The sequence below is a fragment of the Diceros bicornis genome, chromosome 38 (assembly GCF_020826845.1).
Source record: "Diceros bicornis minor isolate mBicDic1 chromosome 38, mDicBic1.mat.cur, whole genome shotgun sequence".
Lineage (NCBI taxonomy): Eukaryota > Metazoa > Chordata > Mammalia > Perissodactyla > Rhinocerotidae > Diceros > Diceros bicornis.
The window spans coordinates 400,597-424,152 of record NC_080777.1 but is presented as its reverse complement, the minus strand read 5'-3'; the positions used below and the strand labels follow the sequence as shown (position 1 = coordinate 424,152).

General features: G+C 45.8%; 1 pseudogene; it reads right to left on the bottom strand.

The window, feature by feature from the left end:
• Positions 1 to 17,855: 17,855 nt before the first annotated feature.
• Positions 17,856 to 21,302, bottom strand: LOC131399351 (peroxynitrite isomerase THAP4-like; annotated as a pseudogene).
• Positions 21,303 to 23,556: the final 2,254 nt, after the last annotated feature.

Genomic DNA, 23,556 nt, shown 5'->3' with positions numbered 1-23,556 from the left:
ATGGTGTTGAAATATGTCTTCGAGAACATGCTTTCAATTCTTTAGGGGGGTATATGCCCAGAAGTGAAGTTGCTGGGTCCTATATAATTCTATTTTTAACTTTTTTTAGGAACTGTTACACTGATTTCTACAGCAACTATATATTTTATATTCCCACCATAGTGCACAAGGGTTCCAATTTCTCCACATCTTTGCCAACATTGGTTCTATTCTTTACCTTTTTCTCTTTTTGATAGATGCCATCCTAATGAACGTGAGGTGGTATCTCACTGTGTTTCTGATTTGCACGGCCCTAATGATTAGTGATGTTGAGCATCTTGTCATATGCTTATTGGTCATGTGCAGATCTTCTCTAAGGAAATGTCTATTCAAGTACTTTGTTCATTTTTGATTTGGGTTATGTGTTTTTGTTGTTGAGTTTAGGAGTTCTCTATCTATCCTGGATATTAAGCCCTTGTCAGATACCTGGTTTGCAAGTATGGTCTTCTATCCTGTGGGTTGTGCTTTTACTCTGTTGATAATGTCTTTTGAGGCACAAAAGTTTTTAATATTCATGAAGTCCAGCGTGTATATTTTTTTATTTTATTGCCTGCTCCTTGGGTGTCATATCCATGAAATCAGTGCCAAATGCTATTTTGTAAAGTTTTGTCTTATGTTTTCTTCTAAGGGTATTATAGTTTTAGCTCTTACATCTAGGTCTTTGATTCACTGGGAATTAAGTTTTGTATATGGTGTTAGGTAAGGGTCCAAGGTGATTCTTTTGCATGTAGATACATACTTTTTCCAGCACAACTTGTTGAAAAGACTTTTCCCCATTGAATAATCTTGGTGCCCTTGTCAAACATCATTTGATGACATAGGTGAGGGTTAATTTCTGGGCTCTCAATTCTGTTTCCATTGGTCAATATGTCTGTCTTTATGCCATGACAATGCTTTCTTGATATTATAGATTTGTAGTAAGTTTTAAATCAGGAAGAATAAGTCCTCCAACTTAGTACCTCCTTTCAAGACTGTTTTGGCTATCTGGGCTTACTTGAGATTCCATAAGAATTTTAGGATGAGTTTTTTTCTATTTCAGCACAAAATGTCTTTGGCATTTTGATAAGGACTGCACTGAAATTGCTGCTCTATTTGGATAATGTTGACATCTTCACAATAAGGAGTCTTCCAATCTGTGATCACGGGATGTCTTTCATTTCTAGTAGTGCTGGGTGGTTGTTCAGGTGGCAGGGGCAGCACTCTCCCATGCAGTTGTGCAGAAACCCACTACTCCTCCACACTGTGCTTTCACCATTTCCTTAAAACCCATCGACAGTCAACAGAAGGGAAAATGCATGCAAGATGCAGGTGGGAAGTTTTCAAGGACTAGGTGTGGAGAGAGCACAAATTTCTTCCACTCTTCTCTATTGGCAAGAACTACGGACTGAACCAGCAGATCCCAACAAATGGGAAACGTGGACTAACCAAGGGCTAGAGACTTAGCTTCCTAATGGAACCATTTGCTAACTCAAGCTGACCTGCTAGGCCCCTGACTGGCACCGTGGACCAACCAACGGCTAAGACTGACGCTCTGTTAGAGCATCCTGTCAGTCTAGACTGACCCATTAACCCTGGACTGGAAAGCCAGTTAGATTGGGAGCTCAACACAAAGACAGCAGACCTTGGATCCAAGAGGAACTTACCCACAGCCCTCAGAAACAGCAAAAAAGACGAACTCAAAGGTTTCAGGGTACCAATGCCCGTGTTTCTCACCCCTGAAGACATCGGAAGTCTCCTTCGGATCCCACTGCTGCCACAAAACTGTTACAACACAAAATTCAATTGAGTAAATTTCAAACATCATATTGGCATTATTCAACAATTCATGAATCAAGCAGCATCCAACCTAGCAGAGAGAAAGGAGCTCTGAGGAGCTGTACAAGATGAAAGACTTTTAGAGGCAGAAGGGAGCAGGAACAAGGAAAGTTATACTAGGCAAAAAAGCAGGTTGGTTACTGCAAGGCTACCCTCCTTTAGGGGATAGCCGGGGTCTGTCAGGCAGATGACCTACCTAGTGCTCATCAGGCAATTCCCAATTGACTGGTTTAAAATTCCGTTCCTGGGAGGGCCAAAAGTCTAATTAAGTCTCAGCTTGTTGATGTGGGGCTTAGCCTAAGCGGCTCCATTTGGGCCTGGTGTCTTGTTTTAAACACATGACTTCTGCTGGTCCCTGCGTTCCCCAGTTACACTCGGGCTGTCCCTTCACTGACCATTGTTGGTCACACAGCCACTGCACCTGCCTCCAATCCTTCCCCTTCAACACCGTAATCTCACACACAGCTCCTCCCGACACTACCATGACGTCTCCCACCACACGTCCCCTATACTTTCCACACTGCCATCAAGATGCTTCACAAACACCACCACCGTTTATGTCCAATGGGCTGAGAGGGCTGCCTGTGCACTGGGAATCAGGAGTCGCAGGGTCTGTCACTTGGCGTCCAATCACCTATTGTACCCCAGCTGAAGGGCTTACCCTGCGGAGAGACTCAGTTGTAGCCAACTCCATCGAACAACATCATCTTTGCCCCAGGCTTCCTTCAAAATGCTCCACCCACTTTCTGCCCCAAATGCTCCTTGAGGGGTCATTTTGGGGTAGCCTTCGAGGCCACCTTGGTGATCTTGTGCCCAGGCCCAAACAGCTCTTGGCCGACAAACACTTTAACCATGAAACTTTAACCTGAAATCATATAGCACAGGTAACCAGTGAATGGGTGCAAATTACTGGTTTTACCTCCAAGACCCCTAATGAATATTTCACACCAGGGGCAACCACTTTTGGGTTTCACTGTGGGCTGATATCACAAGGCTCTCACCCAGTGAGCGTCTCTCTTCCCCAGCCCTCTGAGCAGCTTTCTCCAGGCTGTACTCTGCAATGCATCACTGTCTGTCTCTCAGCCTGCTTCCCTCAGGTCGCAGGAAACTTCCCCTGAGTTTCCTGCCCTGACTGGCTACCACCACCCCACAGAGACACTGTCAGTCCTATAGCACTGGGTGTTCAGTTCTACTAGGACTGACTGACTGGACTGGGCACAGGTGCGGTGGCCCTACCCACACAAAATCAGGTAACTGAGGCAACCAAGAAGTATCAAAAACCTTAACCCAACATGGACAACAACTCCATAAGACCTTATCCTAGCCCTTGTGCAACAGTCTCATGAGTCTCTTGCCTAAATGGTTTTAGAAAATGGCCTGGTCCTAGACTATCTATACCAGCCAAGGAAGGAGGGGTTTGTGCCTTTCCTAGAACCACTTGCTGAATGTACATCAACTCACAAGTTCAAACCTACCTCCACCAGATGGCCCAAGAGGTTAAAATATTGCATAATATTACCCAAATCTTTGAACAGATACCCAAGGCCACCGAGATCACTGATCTGTTTTCATGGCTGGTCTTTCCAAATTGGGGACAATGGCTATGGATGGATTTAGAATGTTGCTTGTATAATTATAGGACTTGTTACTATAGCCCTCATCAGATGTTTACTCTCTTGGCTACAATGTGCTGCACCCCTAATAACTCCATTAATTACCCTTATTAAACATCTCAACTAACTTTAAACTAACTAAATTAAAATTAATGAATACCCTAATTGGTTTAAAAATTTTAAAATTTTAATGGAGGAAAATCTGCTTAACATAAGAATGCACTGTTTTAAGCATTTTAAAGTATACAGTTCAGTGGCTTTTAGTACAATGATTATGTTGTGTGGCTTATCACTACTATCTAATTCCAGAACATTTTCAACACCCCATACTCATTCACACTCTATTTTCTCCTAACCCAAGCCCGTGGAAACAACTCATCTGTTTTCTCCCCCTATGGATTTGCCTATTCTGGACATTTCATTCAAATGGCATCATGTTATCTGTTGCCTTTGTGGCTTCAGTGAGCACACGTGTTTCAGAGTTCACCCATGGCCTGGCATGTAGCAGTACTTAATTCCTTTTTACGGCTCTATAATATCCTATATTATGAATAGGGCACATTTGGTTTATGCAGTCATAACTGGATAGAAATTTGGGTTTGTTCCACTTTTGGACCATTGGGAACAATGTTGCTTTGAATGTCCATGGGAAAGTTTGCTCTTTTGGACATATCTACCATGGGCCTCTCCAGGTCAATGGTAATTCTAGGTTTAAGATTTGAAAAAATGCCAAGCTGTTTTCTGCAGTGGCTGCATCATTTTACTTTCCCACCACTAACGTATGAGGGTTTCCCTTTCTCCACATCTTTACCAACACTTGTTATTTTCCATTATGTTGAATATAGCCTTCATTTTGAGTGTGAAATAGTATCACACTGTGCTTTCAATTTGCATTTTCCTAATAATTAAGGATACTGAGCATCTATCTTGTGCTTATTGGCCATCTGTGTATCTCCTGGAGACATGTCTATTCCAGTTGATTACCCATTTTCATTGACTTCTTTGTCTTTTATTGTTGAGTTCTAAGAGATCTTTATATATTCTCAATATTAGAGCCTTCTCAGTTATATAAGTTGCAAATAGTAGGAGACTTCAACACCCCACTTTTAACAATGGATAGAATATCCAGACAGAAAACCAGGAAACAGCGGACAGGAAAACATTAAATACTAAATGGACCTATCAGACACACAGAGAACATTGTACCGAATAGCAACAGAATGCACACTATTCTCAAGGGCACAGAGAATATTTTCCAGAATGGATCATGTGTTAGGTCACAAAACAAGTCTTAACAAAATTAAGAAGACTGAAATCATACCAAGTATCTTTTCCAAACACAATAGCATCAAACTAGAAATCAACAACAGAAGGAAAACTGGAACATTCATAATATGTGGAAGTTCAACAATAAACTCTTAAACAGCCATTAGATCAAAGACGAAATCAAAGGAGAAATTAGAAAATAGCTCAAGATAAACAAAAAGAAAAAAATAAACACCAACACTTATGGGATGCAGCAAAAGTAGTACTAAGAGGAAAGTTTATAGTGATAAATTTGTACATTATAAGAGAAGAAAGATGTCAAAGAACCAACCTGACTTATAACAGCATTAGAAAAAGAAAATGTGAAACCCAAAGTTAGCAGAAGGCTGGAAGTCACCAAAATGAGAGCAGAAAAAAATGAAATAGAAAGACAATATGAAAAATCAGTAAAAGTAAGATCTTATTTTTTGAAAAAATAAAATTGACAAACCCTTAGATAGAATATCTAGGAAAAAAAAGAGAGATGACTCAAAGTAAATCAGAAATGAAAGAGGAGGCATTACAACTGATGCTTCAGAAAGAAAAAGATCAGAAGAGACTATTCTGAACTACTGTACACTCATAAATTGGATAACCTAGCCAAAATAGATAAATTCCTAGAAACAACCTACAAAGGCTAAAGCATGAAGAAATAGAAATCTTGAACAGACCAATAAAAAATAAGGAGACAGAATTAGTAATCAAAAACCTCCCAACGAGGAGAGTAAAGTGAATGCCCAACTTCACCACAGACCCCTGAGCCAGCCTGCCCTAGCACCAGGCTGACTCCTGTGGACCTAGGTGGCACCCTGTAGGCTTCTGCAAATCCAGGCCCCTGGCTCACTGCGGAGCATGCCAGCTCTGGCAGCCCCAAGCAGCATCCCTGACACCAGGCTCCCACCAGGCTCCTGGGAACCCAGGCTCCCATCTCAGCCTAGGGGCTGCCATCTTCAGCAGCCCAAGGTGGCTCCTGTGACCCCAAGTGGTGTCCTTGGCACCAGCCTCCTGGTGGGCTCTGGTGAATCCAGACCCTGGCTCACCCAAGTTCCTGCCTACTCCAGGCAGCCACAGGCAGCACCCACAGCCACAGGCAGCTTCCGTTACAGGGTACACAGTGGGCTCCCACAAACCCAGGACCCCAGGTCACTCCAGCACTTGCTGGCTCCAGCAACCCCAGGTAGATTCCATGGCACCATGCTCCCCAGGGGCTACTGGGAACTCAGGCCCATGGCTCACCACACCACCTGCCAGTTCCAGCAGCCGTAGACAGCTCTCATGGAACCAGGCTCCTGGCAGGCTCCCACAACACCAGGCCCCCAGCTCACCCAGGTGCTTGCTGACTCAGGCGGCCCCAGGCAGCTCCCATGGCACCAGGCACCAGTAGACTCCCATGAACCCAGGCTTCCATCTTGACCCAGCGCCTGCTGGATCCTGTAGCCTCAGGCAGCTCCTGTGGCCCCAGGCTCCAAGCAGGCTCCCAGGAATCCAGACTTCTGGCCTACCCCAGCACAAGCTGCTCTCATGGCACCAGGGTCCTGGCAGGCTCCTGGTAGGCTCCCGTGAACCAAGGCTCTCAGCTCACCCTAGCACTGGCCAACTCCCATGGCCCTGGATGACTCCTGTGGCCCCAGGCTGTCAATCAGGACCTGCCAACCCAGGCTCCAGTGGGGCTACTCATGAACTCCGGGTCCCCACTGTGCCCAGGGCCAGACACAATACCATAGACCCAAGCTTTCCACTCACCCCAGTACCAGGCTGCCCAAGGACTCCAGCAGCAAGTCTATGCCTGGACACCACCAGATGGCCTACCCAGGACCCCTAGATGGGCTGACTGTGAAGGCTTTGGTTTGCTAAGGCCAGTCTGTAAAGACTGGAAGAGATGCCTACTTCCTCAAATTTGCAGACACCAATGGAAGGCCACAAGGATCATGAATAATCAAAGGCACATGACACTACCAAAGAGAAAGAGTAAAACTCCAACAACAGACCAAGAAATGGAGATACAGGAACTATGTGACAAAGACTTCAGAACAACTCTCTTTAAGAAATTCATAAAACTATAAGGAAACACAGATAGACTACTAAATGAAATAAGGAAATAGTGCATGAACAAGTGAGAAGTTAAACACAGAAACAGAAATCATTAAGGAAAAACAAACAGAAATCCTAGAGTTGAAGAACACAATTGCTGAACTGAAGAATTCAACAGAGAGCTTCGAAATCAGATTCAACCATGTACAAGAAATAATTAGTGAACTAGAAGATGTGTCATCTGAAATCATCCAGTCAAAGGAGCAAAAAGAAAAATGAATGGATAGGAATGGCGAAAGGCAGTGTGAATTATGGGATACCAAGAAAAGAAATAGATATGCATTATTAAAGTACCAGAGGAGAAGACAGGGAGAAAGGAAAAGAAAGCTTACTTAAAAAAAATAATGGCTGACAACTTCCCAAATCTGGGAAGAGATTTAGAATCCAAGGTCCTGAAGCTAATATGTCACCCTAAAATTTCAAACTAAAACTTTCTTCTCCAAGACACATTATAACAAAACTGCCTAAACTCAAAAAAAGGATCAAACAACATGATCAAGTTCAACATATGTAAATCAATGAATGTGATACACCACATTAATAGAATGAAAGAGAAAAGTCATAAAATAATCTCAATCAATGCAGAAAAAGCAGTTGACAAAATTCAACACCCCTTGATGATAAAAACGCTCAATAAATTGGTTACAGAAGGAACATACCTTAATATAATAAAGGGTTTACATGACATCCCCACAGCTAACATCATATCGAACAGTGACAGGTTGAAAGCTTTCTTGTTAAGACAAAGAACAAGACAAGGGTGTCCACTCTCAACACCACTCTTCAACATACTGTTGCAAGTCTTAACCAGAGGCATTTGGCCATGGAAAGAAATAAAATGCATCCAAATTGGAAATGAAGAAACAAAGTGGTCTCTGTTTGCAGATGATATGATCTTATGTAGAGAAAACCCTATAGACTTCCCCCCTAAACTGTTAGAACTAATAAACAAATTCAATCAAGTTGCAGAAGACAAAATCAATATACAGAAATCTATTGCATTTCTGTACACTAACAATGAACTATCTAAAAAAGATATAAAGAAAACAATCCTATTTACAATAGCATCAAAAACAGTAAAATACTTACGAATAAATTTAACCAAGAAGGTGAAAGATCTAGACACTGACAACTATAAGACATTGATGAAAGAAATCGAAGACACAAAGAAATGGAAAGATATCTTACGTTTATGGATCAGAAGAACTAATATTGTTAAAATGTCCATGCTACCCAATGCCATCTCAAGATTCAATGCAATTCCTACTAAAATTCCCATGGCATTTCTCACAGAAATAGGACAAACAGTCCTAACAGTCATATGGATCCACAAAAGACCTCAAATAACCAAAGAAACCCTGAGGAAGAAAAACAAAGCTGGAGGCATCACAATTCCTGATTTCAAATTTTATTACAAAGCTATAGTAATAAAAATGGTATGGTACAGGTATAAAAACAGACACATAGACCAAGAGAACAGAATCAAGAGCCCAGAAATAAAACCACACACATACACTTTGCTAACAGTTGGTGAGTGAGCTAAGAAGATTCAATGGGGAAAGGATAGTTGGAAAAACTGGATAACCACACGCAGAAAAATGATATTGGACGCCTATTTATAACACTCTAAAAAATTATCTCAAAATGAATCAAAGACTTAAATGTAAGGCCCCAACTATAAAACGACTAGAAGAAAATATAGGGAAAAAAGCCCCAGGAAACTGGTCTTGACAATGATTTTTTTTGGATATAACATCAAAAGTGCAAGCAACAAATGCAAAACTTAACAAGTGGGATGACATCAATCTAAAAAGCTTCTGCACAGCAAAAGAAACAATCGGCAAACTAAAGGTGTTAATATCCACAATATATAAGAAACTCTTACAACTCAACAGCCAAGAAACCAACAAAACAATATGAAAATGGTCAAAGAACTTGAATAGATACTTTTCCAAAGACGACATAAAAATGGCCAACAGGTACATGAGAAGATGCTCGTAATCACTCATCATCAGGGAAATGAAATCAAAACTGCAATGAGATATCACCTCACACCTGCTAGAATGGTTATTCTCAAAAAGACAACAGACAAGTGTCGGCGAGGCTCTGTAGAAAAGGGAACCCTGTGCGCTGCTGGTATGAATGTAAATTGCTACAGTCACTATGGAAAAAATATGGAATTTTCTCAAAAAAAAAACAAAAATAGAAATACTACATGAACGAACAATTACACTTCTGGTTGTATATCCAAAGGAATTGAAATCACTATCTTGAAGAGATATCTGCATCCCCACGTTCATTTCAGCATTATTCACAAACTGAGGACATGGAAACAATCCATGTGTCCATCAATGGATAAACAGATAAAGAAAATGTGATATATATAGATATACATGAAATATATAATGGAATATTATTCAACCATGCAAGAGAATGAAATCCTGCATTTTGCGACAACATGAATGGACCTTGAGGCATTACGCTAAGTGATATAAGTCAGAAAGAGAAAGACAAATACTATATATTCTCACTCATATGTGGAATCTAAAAAAGCCCAACTCAAAGAAATAGAGACTAGAGAATGGTGTTTGCCAGGGTCTCGCGGGTGGGGGAAAGAGGGAGAGATGGGTCAAAGTGCACAAACTTCTAGCTATAAAATGAATAAGTTCTGGGGATCTAATATACACCATGGTGATCATAATTAACAATACTATATTATATACTTGAAAGTTGTTAAGAGAGTAAATCTTGAAAGTGATCACTAGAAAAAACAAGTTAATTATGTGAGGGAATGGAGGTGCTAACTCACCTTATTGTGGTAATCCTTCCACAATATATACATGTATCAGATCATCATCTTGTACACCTTAAACTTACATATGTTATATGCCACTAATATTTCAAGAAACCTAAAAAAAAATCTCTCAACAAATCTCTCAAAAAACCCAGGACCAGATGACTGCACTGGTGAATTCTACCAAACATATAAAGAAGTATTAAAAACAAGCCTTCTTACACTCTGTCAAATATTGAAAAAGAGGGAACACTTCCAAACTCATTTTATGAGGCCAGCATCATCTTGATACCAACACCAGACAAAGACACTAAAAGAAAATAAAATTACAGACCATTACCCCTGATGAACACAGATGCAAAAATCCTCAACAAAATACTAGCAAACTGAATTCAACAGTGTATTAAAAGAATTATACACTATGACCAAGTGAAATTTATTCCTGGTTTACAAGGGTAGTTCAACATACAGAAATCGATCAACGTAACATGCTACGTCAATAAAATGAAGGGGAAAAACCACACGATCGTCTCAATTGATGCAGAAAAAGCATTTGACAAAATTCACCACCCTTTCATGATAAAACACTCAACAAACTAGGAACAGGAGGAAAGTGCCTCAATATAATAAAATCCATATATGAAAAACACACAGCAAACATAAGACTCAATGATGGAAGACTGAAAGCTTTTTCTCTAAGACCAGGAACAATGCAAGGATGCCCACTTTCACCACTTCTATTCAACACAGTACTGGAAGTTCAAGCCAGAACCATTAGGCAATAAAAATAAATAAATAAAAGGCAACCAAACTGGAAAGAAAGAAGTAAAATGGTCTCTGTTTGCAGATGATATCATCTCATATGTAGGAAATCCAAAACACTCCACAAAAATGCTGTTAGGTCCAACAAATTAATTCAGCAAAGTAGCAGGACACACATAAAAATCAGTTGCATTTCTATACACGAACCATGAACTCTCTGAAAAGGAAATTACAAAAACAGTTCCATTTAGAATAGTATCAGCAAGAATAAAACGCTTAGGAATTAACCTAACCAAGGAGGTGAAAGACTTGCACAATAAAAACCACAAAACAGGGGATGGCCCGGTGGTGTAGCGGTTAAGTTCATGCACTCTGCTTCCATGGCCAGGGGTTCGCTGGTCCGGATCCTGTGTGCAGACCTATTCACTGCTCATCAAGCCATGCTGAGGTGGCGACCCACCTAGAAGAACTAGAAGGACCTACAACTAAGATATACAACTATGTACTGGGGCTTTGGGAAGAAAAAGAGGAAGACTGGCAACAGATGTTAGCTCAGGGCCAATCTTCCTAAAAAAAAAAAAACAACTACAAAACATTTCAGAAAGAAATTAAAGAAGACATTCATAAATGGACACACACCCCATGTTCATGGATTGGAAGGCTTACTGTTGTTCAAGTGTCAATACTACCCAAAGCAATCTACAGATTCAACGTAATTACTATCAAAATCCTAATGATGTTTTTTGCAGAAATAGAAAAACCCATCCTAAAATTCATATGGAATCTGAAGGGACTCAGAATAGCCAAAATAATCCTGAAAAAGAAGAACAAAACTGGAGGACTCACACTTCCTGATTTCAAAACTTACTACAAAGCTACAGTAGTCAACAGTATGGTAATGGCATAAAGACAGACATAGAGACCAATGGCATAGAATAGCGAACCCAGAAACAAACCCTCACATATATAGTCAAGTGATTTTTGACTAGGGTGCCAAGACAATGCAATGGAGAAAGGTTTCTTTTCAACAAATGGTGCTGGGAAAACTGGATATCCACATGCAAAAGATTGAAGTTGGACCCTCATCCAACACCATATACAAAAGTTAACTCAAAATGGATCAAAGACATAAATGTAAGACCTAAAACAAGAAAATTCTTAGAAGAAAACATAGGACAAGATCGTCATGACACGGGACTTGGCAATGATTTCTTGGATATGACACCAAAGGCACAGGTAACGAAAGAAAAACAAATAGACAAACTGGACTTCACGAAAATTTAAAAAATTGGTACATCAAGAGGCACTGTCCACAGAGCAAAAAAGCAACCCGAGTGGGAGAAAATATTTGCAAATCATATTTCTGACAAGAGGCTGATATCTAGATTATATAGAGAACTCCTAAAACTAAACAACCAAAAAACAAGTCAATTCAAAAATGAGCAAAGGACTTGAATAGATATTCAAGATATTCAAGATGCTCCAAAGAAGACTTACGAGTGGCATATAAGCACACGAAAAGATGCTCAACACCATTAGTCACTAGGAAAATGCAAATCAAAACCACAATGAGACAGCACCTTACATGCATTACGATGACTGCTATTGAAAAGACAGAAAACAACAAGTGTTGGTGAGGATGTGGAGAAATTGGAACCCTTGTACACTGTTGATAGGAATGTAAAATGGTGCAACCACTACGGCAAACAGTATGGATGTTTCTCAAAAACTGAACATAGAATTACCATTTGACCCAGCAATTCCACTTCTGGGTATATACACAAAAGATCTGAGAGCAGGGTCTCAAAGAGATATCTGTACACCCATGTTCATAGCAGCATTGTTCACAATAGCTAAAATGTGGAAGCAATCCAAGTATGCATTGACCTATGTATGGATACACAAAATGTAGTATATCCATACAATGGAATATTATTCAGCCTTAAAAAGGAAGCAAACTCTGCAATATGCTACAACATGGATGAACCTTGAGGACATTATGCTAAGAGAAACAAGCCAGCCACAACAAGACAAATACTGTATGATTCCACTTATATGAGGAACTTATAGTAGTCAAAATCATAGAGACGGAAAGTGGAATGGTGGCTGCCAAGGGCTGGGGAGAGGGGAGAAGGGAAAGTTATTGTTTAATAGGTACAGAGTTTCAGATTTATAAGAGTTATGGGGATGAATGGTGGTGATAACTGCACAACCATATAAATGTATTTAACGCCACTGAAGTCTACATTTAAAAATGGTTAAGATGGCACACTTTTTGTTATGTGTATTTTAACTCAATATAAAAAAAGGAAAAAAAAAAAAAGAAATGAGCTATCAAGCCACAAAAAGACATAGCAGACCCTTAAAAATACACACTGCTAAGTGAGAGAAGCCAAGCGGAAAAGGCGACATACTCTGTTCCATAGTTTTCATATATTCCAATTACACGACATTCTAGAAAAGGCAAAACTATAGAAAGAGTATAAAGATCAGTGTTGCCAGGAGTTGGGAGGCAAGGGATGAAGAGGTAGAGCACAGGGATTTTAGGGCAATCCAACTCTTCTGTAGGATACTGTCACAGTGGATGCATGAGATTATGCATTTGTCGAAACCCAAGTACATGACAGCGAGACAGGGAACCTTAATGTAAACCACGGACTTAGTTACTAACACTGTAGCAGTATCAGTTCCTCACTTGTGAGGAATGAGCCGCACTAACACAGGTGGTCATGCAAGATGTTAACAGTAGGGGAAACTGCGGGGGAGGAAGGAGAAATGCTCTGCACTACCTGCTGAATTTCTCTGTCCGTCAAAAACTTTCCTAAAAAACAATCTATTAATTAAAAAGTAACCAATGGAAGGTAGGGAGTGGGTAGAAATATGGACGGAACAAGAATATCAGAATATTGATAAATGTTGAAGCTGGGTAATAGGCACATGGGGGCTATTACACTTTTCTGTTTAATTTGTGTATGTTCAAGGTTTTCCACAATAAAACATATTTAAAGCTCCAGATTAAATCTAGAGTATATGTACAAGGAATTAAAGAATGAGAAGAAAATAGATGTTTTTGAAGCAAGTACTCAAGGGGCACCCTGAGGGAACGTGCAATCACACTGGATAGAGAGTGAACGTCCTGGTTCCACCAGGAAGGTTCGGAGCTCAGTGAGCAAGGCGGGTGACGGCACAGTGCAGGAAGTGACAGATAACGCACGTGGAAAAATGTTGCCCTCGCTGGTCACAGGAATGCCAACGTTGGGGCCTGACGGCACTGCCCCAGGATTTACAACGTTGTGACACCCACAGTTAGAGCGGGCTCAGGGACAGAGCACCACGTCCTGTGAGAATGCCAATCAGCACCGGCTTTCTGGAGGGCAAACCTCCCGAACCCTGGAACCTGCAGGCCACTGGCCCGGCTGCTCTGTTGTACGGAATCTGTCCAAAAACAAAGGGATCGGGTAAAGATAATGGACTGAATAAACATGTGCAGAGCCCCTCTGACATAAAATCCCTGAAAAATGACTCAAAGATTCCTCATTGATGAACAAATTCATAACAGCCCTGGGAACCATCAAGAGAGCCGACATCTTGAGAAAGACATAAAAGAGAGACAGCAGCTGGTGACCGGGGATCCCAGTGGGGAGCTCCAGGTGGGCCGTGGAGACCAAGCCAGGGGCCCCTCTCTCCCTCCCATTCCTCTCCCTGCCGCTCACCTAACACCTCTTGCATCCCCCTCCACTCCTAGCCACTGCCCAACTCATGCTCCAGGAATACAGCAGCAGAGGCGCCCTTTCCACCAGCACCTCTGTCCTCTTGCTCTCGGTCCCTCCCCAGGCAGTGGAGCCCTGCCCTGCACCTCCTCAGGGCCGAGCACACTCCTCCTGTCCCTCAGGCTCCTCCTCTCCACCCGGTCCTATCTGCAGCACAGAAACCTGCTAGCCCATCTCCACCTTACAAACAAAACTCTCCCCTGGACCCATGCTCCCTTTTGGCTACTGTCCACTTTCCTGACTCCCCTTCATGGCTAAACCTCTTAAGTAAAGTGCCTCATCCCTACTGCCCTCCCATGGGCCCCCTTCCCCCACTCTAGACCCAGCTCCATTCCCACCCTGTCAAGGAGACTGAGGTCACCAGTGATCCCATGTGGCCGAGTCCAGCCATCTTTTCTCCACTCTGATCAGAGCTGTATCCAACCCAGCTGAGCACCCCTCCTTTCTGCAATACCCTTTTCCCCTCGTGGCTCCTGCGACTCCATGCTCCACCGTTTCAGTCCCCTTTCCTGGACCCTCTTCAGCTGCACCTCTACAAACACTGCCTGCTCCTAGGCTGGGCCCGGGGCCCTTCCACAGCTACAGTGTCTCCAGGAAACCTCATTCAATTCCATGGTTTTAAACATCTCTGACCTCATTCCGACTCTGCAGACACACAGATGAACCTTTAAGAGGTTAGGTGCTGGCTCTCCAGCATCAGCACCTAAGGAGCATCTCAAACTCGATTCCCCTCAAAATTTTACTGTCATATGAGTTCCAAAAAAACAACAATTATTTCCAAAAAGGAGGAAAATCTGGATATAATAAACAGTGGTGAACAAAGTAACCAATAAAACATATACTTACATCCATGGTTGCTTGATGGGGACAATAAGAACACAGAACTAAGATCAGACAGTCTCCAGCTGGGGAGTGGAAGGTGAGGAGTGGGGACTGTAGAACACAGGAACTAATCACCTCTAAGCATTTATAGACAGGAAAGTGGAAATGGTTGTTCTTAAAAGCTGAAAGACACCCACTAGAAGAATAGAAAAATAACGAGAAAGCCTAACAAACTAAAAATTAAATTAACAGTAGGCCCAAATTCCAATTTATCAATAATAACAATTGTAAATGGATTAAATTGTTCTATAAAAAGATAAAGGCTCTCAAATTGACTTAAAATATAGTTATAAAATGAAGGGATATAATAAGGTTGAAAATAAGGAGATAAAGAAATAAGATTTTAAATGGGACAAAAAGGGGTTTTCTGTGTTGATAACTGTCAGGAACACTTATGCACCTAACAATACAGTCTTGAGACATAAAGCAAAACTGGACAAACAAGAAGACACAGGCACCTCCAGAACCACAGGGAGATGGATCTTCGCTCTCTTAGAAATCCACGGGTCAAGTGATACAGTAAGTTAGGAAACAGACCTGCTGACAAACACAAAAAAGCTAGATCTAGCCTCAGCCCGAGGGACAACAATGTAAGCAACTAGTGGAGAGGATACATTCTCCTCAAACCACAATGAAACAATCACCGCAATGGACTGTGCGCTAAGCCACAATGAAATCTCTAAAGAGTCCAAAAAACAGAAGTCTGTAAGTGACTATATTACTGGACCTTAAAGCAATAAAAGTAAAAAATAATTACAAACAAATTGGCTCCCCTCCCCAACCTATCCACTTGAAAATCTGTCCACACCCTTCTAAATCTCTCAGGTTAAAGAGGGAATCCAGACAGACAGGACAAACTCTTTAGAAATAAACAGCAATGACAGCAGCATGAGACAAATCCATGGCCTGGGGACAAAAGAAGGGACACAGCCTCCACTGCAGGTATCAGGGAATATCACCTGTACACTAAGAAGCTGAGCACTTCCCTCCAGGAGCCAGAACAACACCACAGTAAAACCAACGACAGCAGAATGAAGTGAGGATTCACGAAGCAGGAACAACAACGTAGACCTGAGCAATGGAGTCAAGGGCTGGCTGTCTGGAAAGACGTGTAACAGTGAGAAACCTTGCCCAGTATGACCAAGAGGAACAGACAAAGGCACCAAACTGTACCATCAGGTACGAGAAACTACAGAAACAGCTTTAATGTGATAGGAGAACATAGCAGATAACTCTGACCAGGACATCAGCGGTCCTCAACTGGAGCTGTCCTTCCACCAGGATGCATCTGGAAACACGCGGGATGGGTTTTGCTTCTTGCTTTGTGTTCTCTTAATGGTTGTTGCCCTGGGGGTCCTGAACAGCCTGTCACATAGAGCCGTTTCCCAACTGAAGTGTTACTGACATCTGGGAAGACAAGCACTGATCCAGATTAAATGAACAATGTGGTAGGGAAATGTTCTCCATGGATGTATAACAGGGAAAAGATGGTACCCTCAACATGTAAGGAATATCGAGAAACCAATGTTTACAAGGACTAAATTGTAAAAGCGGGAAAATCAGAAATACAGCCAATAAACACACCAAAAATATATCCAACCTATTCGTACAGGTGGAGAAATATGTATGTAAAGCACAGGGAACAGTCGAGGAGATTACACACCAAATTTTACTACCGACAAGGAAGAAAAGTTGGGAGGTAGGTGAGAAATAGGAGTTTTTACCACTTCTTAGCTTATGTATTTCTGTAGTGTTTTCACTTTCACAAAAGAGAATATATTCTACTCAGACACGTTTAAAATTTTAAAGAAATTATTAAAATGTTCAAAATGACTTCAGTTCAAGGATATTCATTAAAACATGAATGGAAAGAACCTCCCCATGACTTGAAGACTTATTAGAAAAGTCTCCTATAACTCCTATAACTTTTCTAATAGTTTACTATGTCTATTTTATTTCACACTTAGATCCTAACTCATCTGAATTTACGTTACATTGAAGTTACTTTGTGTGAGGGACGCAACAGAAGCTGACTTGCTCCTGTTCAAGTGGAAAACACACCAACTGTCCAGGCCCCGTTCATTGGGTAGGTCTGGCTTTCCCAGCTGACCTGTAATGCCTTCTTTCCCACCGGCCAAACCCCCACAGCTACCGCTGCCTCTCGAATGCCCTAGAGCGAGCGGGGTAAGCTCTGCAAACTGGGCTCCCTGTCTGCGAGGGACGGCTTCCAGCAGAGCCTTCTCCCAGGACAGCAGCAGGCATGCTGCACACAGAAGTGCTCAGGGGCCGTCTGCTGCAGAGCAGGAAACCCCTCATGATAAGCAGGTAGTGGGGGAGCCCTGAGCCCCGGGACTGACCTTGGCTGGGGGCAGCAGGCTGCTCAGGCAGGGAGCCCCTTCCCTTTAGCTCGCCCAGCTCCTCCTGCAGCATATGCACCTGGCTGTCGGCAGCTGCCCCTCTTCAGCTCGCCGTTCTATCCACCTGCTCCCGCAGGCTTCACCCGTGCTCCTGTTCCCCCGGGAACAGAAGCAGTAGGAGTGCAGCGAGTCGAGGAGTTCTTGGGTCCCCAGCACTGACAGGATGACCCCGCTGAGGGACGTGGGGCCGGTGTCGCTGTGCTCGCCCTGCACAGCTTCTGCGGCTGGCTTCGGGGTGACATCTTTGAAGGGTGGAGGGGCTCTGGGATGGCTTCTGAGGCATCATTGTGAATGATGAACTTGGGGGTTCTGGGCCAAACCCTCGTCAGGCCCCAGGCTGGTCCCGCTGCAGCTGGGACATCTCTCTTCAGCCTCCTTTGCTCGACAGGCTTTCAGGGGACAGATGGCCTCTCTCGAGTGTGCTTGGAGGAGAAACTGTAAGAAGGAAGCCAGCCAATGAATCTGCACACCCCCCAGATCCTAGGGGTAAAGTCACCCACGGAAATGCCACTCTTACCTAGCAGGCCCCGGTGGAGATCGCCAGCATCTACAGCAGACGTGTTTGCGTCTCCCTGGCTGCCTGACGCTGTGGAGGCCACTGTCTCCTGGAGTTCCTTCCAGAGACTGTGCCCGCTCCTGACTGGTGGCATCCTGGGCGGCGCTGGGTGTGAGTTCACCCTGCAGAGTGGCTTGCTTCAGCTTGTCGGACTCTGGCTGGGCCCTCAGGTTTTCCCTCGAGAACCACGATGAACCTGCAGCTCTTTTCCCATCTCCTTTGCTAGCATGTTCCCTCAGGCCCCCGGCGGCCTTCCTGGTGTCCTTTTTCCTGGGGTGCCCAGGGCCTCCAGCTCCCCCTCTTCTCAGTCAGGTGGAAGATGGAGGGCATGGCCGTGGGCTTGAGCACGTAGTACCGATTCTCCAGCCTTTCTGAGAAGTTTTTTTGGTGAAATGTTCACTACGGAGAAAAGAATGCTTGGCGGCAGAGAGGTGTTCAATTATCCCTGTGAACAGCTTTTAACCACTGGATCAGACATTTTGAGTCCTTTATGGGGAACCTGCAGGATAAATGACAAAGTAATTAGAAAGAAATAATTAAATGCCTCCCCCTAAAATGAACAACTATAAAAGCAAAACAAGTTTTTGCACTCACAGCTGTATCGACTTTGCCCATTTAAACATTTAGTAAAGATTTAAAGAACCCCTTCTGGGGCCAGCCCCATGGCGTAGCGGTTAAGTGCGCCCGCTCCGCTGCTGGCGGCCCAGGTTCGGATCCCCGGTAGGCAACGACACACTGCTTGTCAGGCCATGCTGTGGCGGCATCCCACGTTAAAGTAGAGGATAAAGGAGCACGGATGTTAGCTCACAGCCAGTTTTCCCCAGCAAAAAGAGGAGGATTGGCATGGATGTTAGCTCAGGGCTGATCTCCCTCACAAAATAAAGAACCCCTTTTGCTTGCAAGTTATTACTGGAATAGAAAGATGAAAGACCCACTGTCACCTTAAGGAGCTCACCGTCTGTAGGGCAGAGAAGGAAGGAAGGTGAGGACCTCCTTCCAGGCTGTGGTAAGTGCCCTGTCGGGACACAGACACTCGGGCAGATAGCACAGGATGGCATCAAGACAACAGGAAAGGCTTCAGGAAGCCTCGGAAATAGTTCCTAGAAGCTCATGGCTGCCCAACCCTCCTGCTGTCCCTGGGATGCAGGACTTTGGGCGCTAAAATGGGGAGGGTTGGTCCCCCTATTTCAAGGCCAGGCCAGGTGCCAGCCAGCAGAGCCTCCCAGGCACTCAGCAGGGCTACTGGCCCCAGCTCTGCTCAAGCAGCTGAGGATGCGGGACCACCGCCAAGAGGAGGTCAGCCCCAAGAGCTGTGGATCTGTGTTCCTCCTGTCCTTCCACTATCAGGAGGAAAGCTGCTGCCTGTACAAAGCAACCAGCCCCTGCAAAATACTGACCAAGACACTTCATAATCTTTTCTCCTCATTAAGGTAAAATCTCTATTTAGACCAAACTGTGCACATGGTGGGGTGGGGAGTCTCTCCCAAGGGCTGTCTGCTCCACCTGAGGTCATCTAGCCCCCCTGAGGCAGCTGTGGACCAGACCAGGTGGATAACAGCTCCTCAGGGAGTTCCAAGCAACATGACCTTCTAACCTTTCTCAATGCTTTGTGACTAGTTACCAAAGGACCCCCACCTCCTTTGCCCCCAGACCACGTTAGACCATGACACATGCCAAGAGCAACCTTCTCTGCAGTGCTTTGCCTCATTCTCAAAAACAGTACAAAACTTTTGAGACAGGCTCTGAAGGAAACCGTCAAGAAAGCATGGTGGCTGACCTCTGAAACAAGCTCATGTTACTAATTCTCTGGATAGATTGTAACAACTTCCGACTTAGAACAAACCACTGTAAACTTTCAATAAGACTACAGACAACAGTGGCATTCAGGTCTTTCAAACTTCAACAACCTGCAACATGAAACAAAAGGATCTGCCAGGAGGTTTTCAAAGTAGAATGTCTTCAGTGCACTGTTCTGGGACCTCCAGTGCGGAGTCCGCAGGAAAGGACTCCTGAACTGGCTGAATTCCAGAAGCCCTCATGAAGGGAGCCAGGCCATGGGGAAGGCAAACCCCTCACCCCGCTGTGGGAGCCCAAGGAGGAGGTGGAGAGAGGAGCCCCTTCCCCGAGTCCCCAGGGTAAGCCTCCCCATCAGGAGTGGGCTGTGCCCTGCTCCACTCAGGATGCTGTCAGATGCAGAGTCCCAGTCCACAGGGTCAGTCTCCCCGTGAGAAGCGGGCGGTGACCTGCTCTGCCCAGGATGCTGTCAGAAGCCTCTCCAGGACTCACCTCCACCGCAAAGCCACCTTTCCCTGCACTGCCAGGACCCTTCTAGCAACAGAGCGTCTGGGAGGCGTGTCCATCTAGCAGGTACAAGCTAGATGCTGCGTTTGCTCAGCCGCATTCCTGATCATTTCTGATTGCAGAGATCAAGGCAGGCTCCCTGCCATCAAAAGAGCAGCAAAGTCACAGCAAATGCAAGATAGTGACCTAAGGAAGAGTGTTTCCAGAATACCCTGTTTCTCGACATTGTTGGCCCCAGCCCGAATCAGTGGAGAGCAGGGTGGCCGCGGGGTGGGGGTGAGAGGGTGGTGGAGGCCATAAGGTGGGCGCCGGTGGCCGTGGGGTGGCCGCGGTGGCCCGAGGTGCCCGGAGCAGAGACGGTGGCACAGACCAAGGCCACAGGGCGCCCACTCACCCCCCGGACCGGCCCCGAGCACAAACTGCCGCCTGCCTCGGGCTGGACCACGTGGGGGGCCGACCGGGCGGCGGCGGCCGGTTACCTGTGGAAGGAGACGGCGGTTTCTCCTGTTGCCCGGCGGTGGGAGCAGTTCGCGGCCGCGCAGAGATCACCATCCCGGGCCTCAGGCTGTCGCGCCGCCATGCTCCGGCCCCCTCCTCGCCGCCCCAGAGCGGGACCGCTAGAGGGCAGAAGTTCGGGGCGACACTCTGTGGGACGTGGGAGACGGTCCCCGCGGTCCGCAGGACAGCAAGATGGCGGCGCGCGCCCGCCCGTCCTTAAGCAAGATGGCCGCGTCCGGGGGGCCTGGGCAAAAGGCCAGCTGCCGTTGCCGTCCTAGGGTCGTGCTGCCCAAACGCGTCTATTCCGCTGCCCCGATGGGTCGCTGCTGCGGTGTTCGGAGCGAACGACCCAGACGGCGGGGGCAGCCGAGAGCGCGAGCGGCCCTCCTCGCGGGGCCCCACCGTACGCCAAGATGGCGACAGACGCACTTCCGGCCCCGCCCGCGTCTCTCGGCCGATTGGCCCCAGCGGCTGCCCGTCGCGTGGCGCTCATTCTCCGGGGCCTCGGGAAGAGGGACGCGGGTGAGGGCGCGCCTGCGCCCGGCGGCGTGGGAGGCTGCGCTCGCCTGAGCCCTCGGCCGCCGGGACTGGCCGGCGCGGTTTGGGGCGGGGCCGCGGGGCGGAGCGGGGCCTCGGGCGGAGCAGGCCAGGGCGGCGCCCGTGGTGAGAACGGGGTGTCTGACAGCCCGGTCCCTGCGGGTCTGGGGGCTCTTGCCGTCCGCCCCCGGCACTCGGGCGCCGGCCTGACAGGCCCAACGGCCGCTGGGGCGGGAGGGGCGGGAGGGGTAGCGCTGGGCGGGGCGGGGGCGGGGGCGGGTGGGGCGGTGCTGGGCGGGGCGGGGGCGGCATGGGCAGCTGGGCGTCGGGGAGGGGAGTGGGGGGCGGCGCCCTGACAGGCCCAGGGCCGCCGCGGCGGGATGGGCAGCTGGGCGTCGGGGAGGGGAGGGGAGGGGCGGCGCCCTGACAGGCCCACGGCCGCCGGGGCGGGAGGGGCAGTGGGGCGACGGGGAGGGGCACGGGGGGGGGGGGGGGGGCAGGGGCGCCGGTTCTTGGGAAGCTTTTTCCTTCCCCGCCAGGAGTGAAGAAATGGAAGGTCTGTAGCTCCTGTGAGGTTATGTTGTAGGCTGGAGGGGAGGAACCTACCCCCACGCTCACAACACACGCATGTTTTTGTTATTATTATTTCAGTGACTGATAGATCATTCAAGCTTCTTTTTCTGTGGTGGAAAAGAGAATCCATCTCTGGAGGCTTAACTTCTTGGGGTCCTAATACAATGTGTTCGGGGGGCGGGGTGGGGTGTTGGTGCTTTGGCCAATCCTAGCATGCTTCTGCTCCAGAGGGGACAGTTCCTTAATTTTTGCTGGCAAGATATTTTGGATTTTTGCAAGTTGCCTTGGAAGCATTTGTACATCAGCCCTCTTTTTCCCACAGCAATTTTAGTTCCCTCATTCCTTGTAAGGAGTGATTTGCTTTCAAGTATCCCTGCATCTGTAAAGGAAGACTTTCATTTGGTTTAATTCCACCTGTCGTCGTGGATGGCATTGTTTTTGCTTCCTTTTTCTTTTCCTGGCAGCTGCAATATAAGTTTACTGAAATCTCAGTTTGGGAACTGTACGGTAGACACGTAGGCAATATTTCAATGGCTTGTGGCGTCTGGTCACTTAAATGTGTTGGGTGGCTGGAGGAAACAGTGGTCCTGACTTCCAAAGGAGCATGTTCAGCAGCTGTGTTTCTGGTGAAGTTTGTTTAAAAAAGAAAGAATCAGACAGTGTGGTACTGTTTGCTGGGGGCACGGGGTGGGGGGAGGAGTAGAATTGTTTACTTCTCCATCTGTTCTCAGGTTATTACTGCTTGCATACCTACGACCATTCCCAAGAGATATTTGGTTAAGGTAGAAAACACAGTTTAATGTCAGTCATATTACTTTAGATGTGAAAGTCATCATGTTAAAGTTAGGAGTAGGCGCGTGATGACTGGTAATGGGACACTGAAGGCTGCTTCAAAGTAGAAAAGGTGTTGGCATTCGAAGGCCTCAGTTGATGCTGATAAAAACATGTATGCTATTTGTAGGATGTGGTGGGGAGTTTTCTTTCTAACATGATGCTCTACGTCCTTTTAGGGCTGATAAATGGACCAGCCTCCCCTGGGCCCTGGTGTTCTTACAGATTCGGCCTTCCTTGCCCAAGTGTTAGGCAGTTCCTGGTTGTTTTTATAGTCATCCGTTCATTAAGCTACATTTCTTATTGAGTGCAAGGTTTGCGTCACTCGTTGTTCTAGACCCTGGGGCCAGAGAAGTGAACAAAACACAAAAAGCATGCCCTGGGTGACGTTCTGGATGTGACAATGGTCTGGCTCATGTGGGAGAGTGATGTGTGCCAGGCTGGAGGGGGGTGGAGTTGTAGCCAGGAGGGGCAGGAAAGGTCTCATCGCAGAGGTAGGTTTTGAACAAGGCCCAAAGCAGTGCGGGGGGAAGGGCAAGTGGCCTGCTCTGGGAGCAGCAAGGAGGCCAGTGTGGCCAGGGTACAGCCGGTGAGGGCAGCAGGAGCTGAAGGCAGAGTGGTGACTTGAGCCCAATCGTGGGGCCTTGTTGGTCATAGTGAGGTCTCAGGCGTTTATTTATTCTGAATGAGATGGTGACCCTTGGAAGGTTTTGAGAGGAGGAGTAACATGGCCGGACATATGTTTAGCAGACTCGATCTGGCTTTTCAGTTG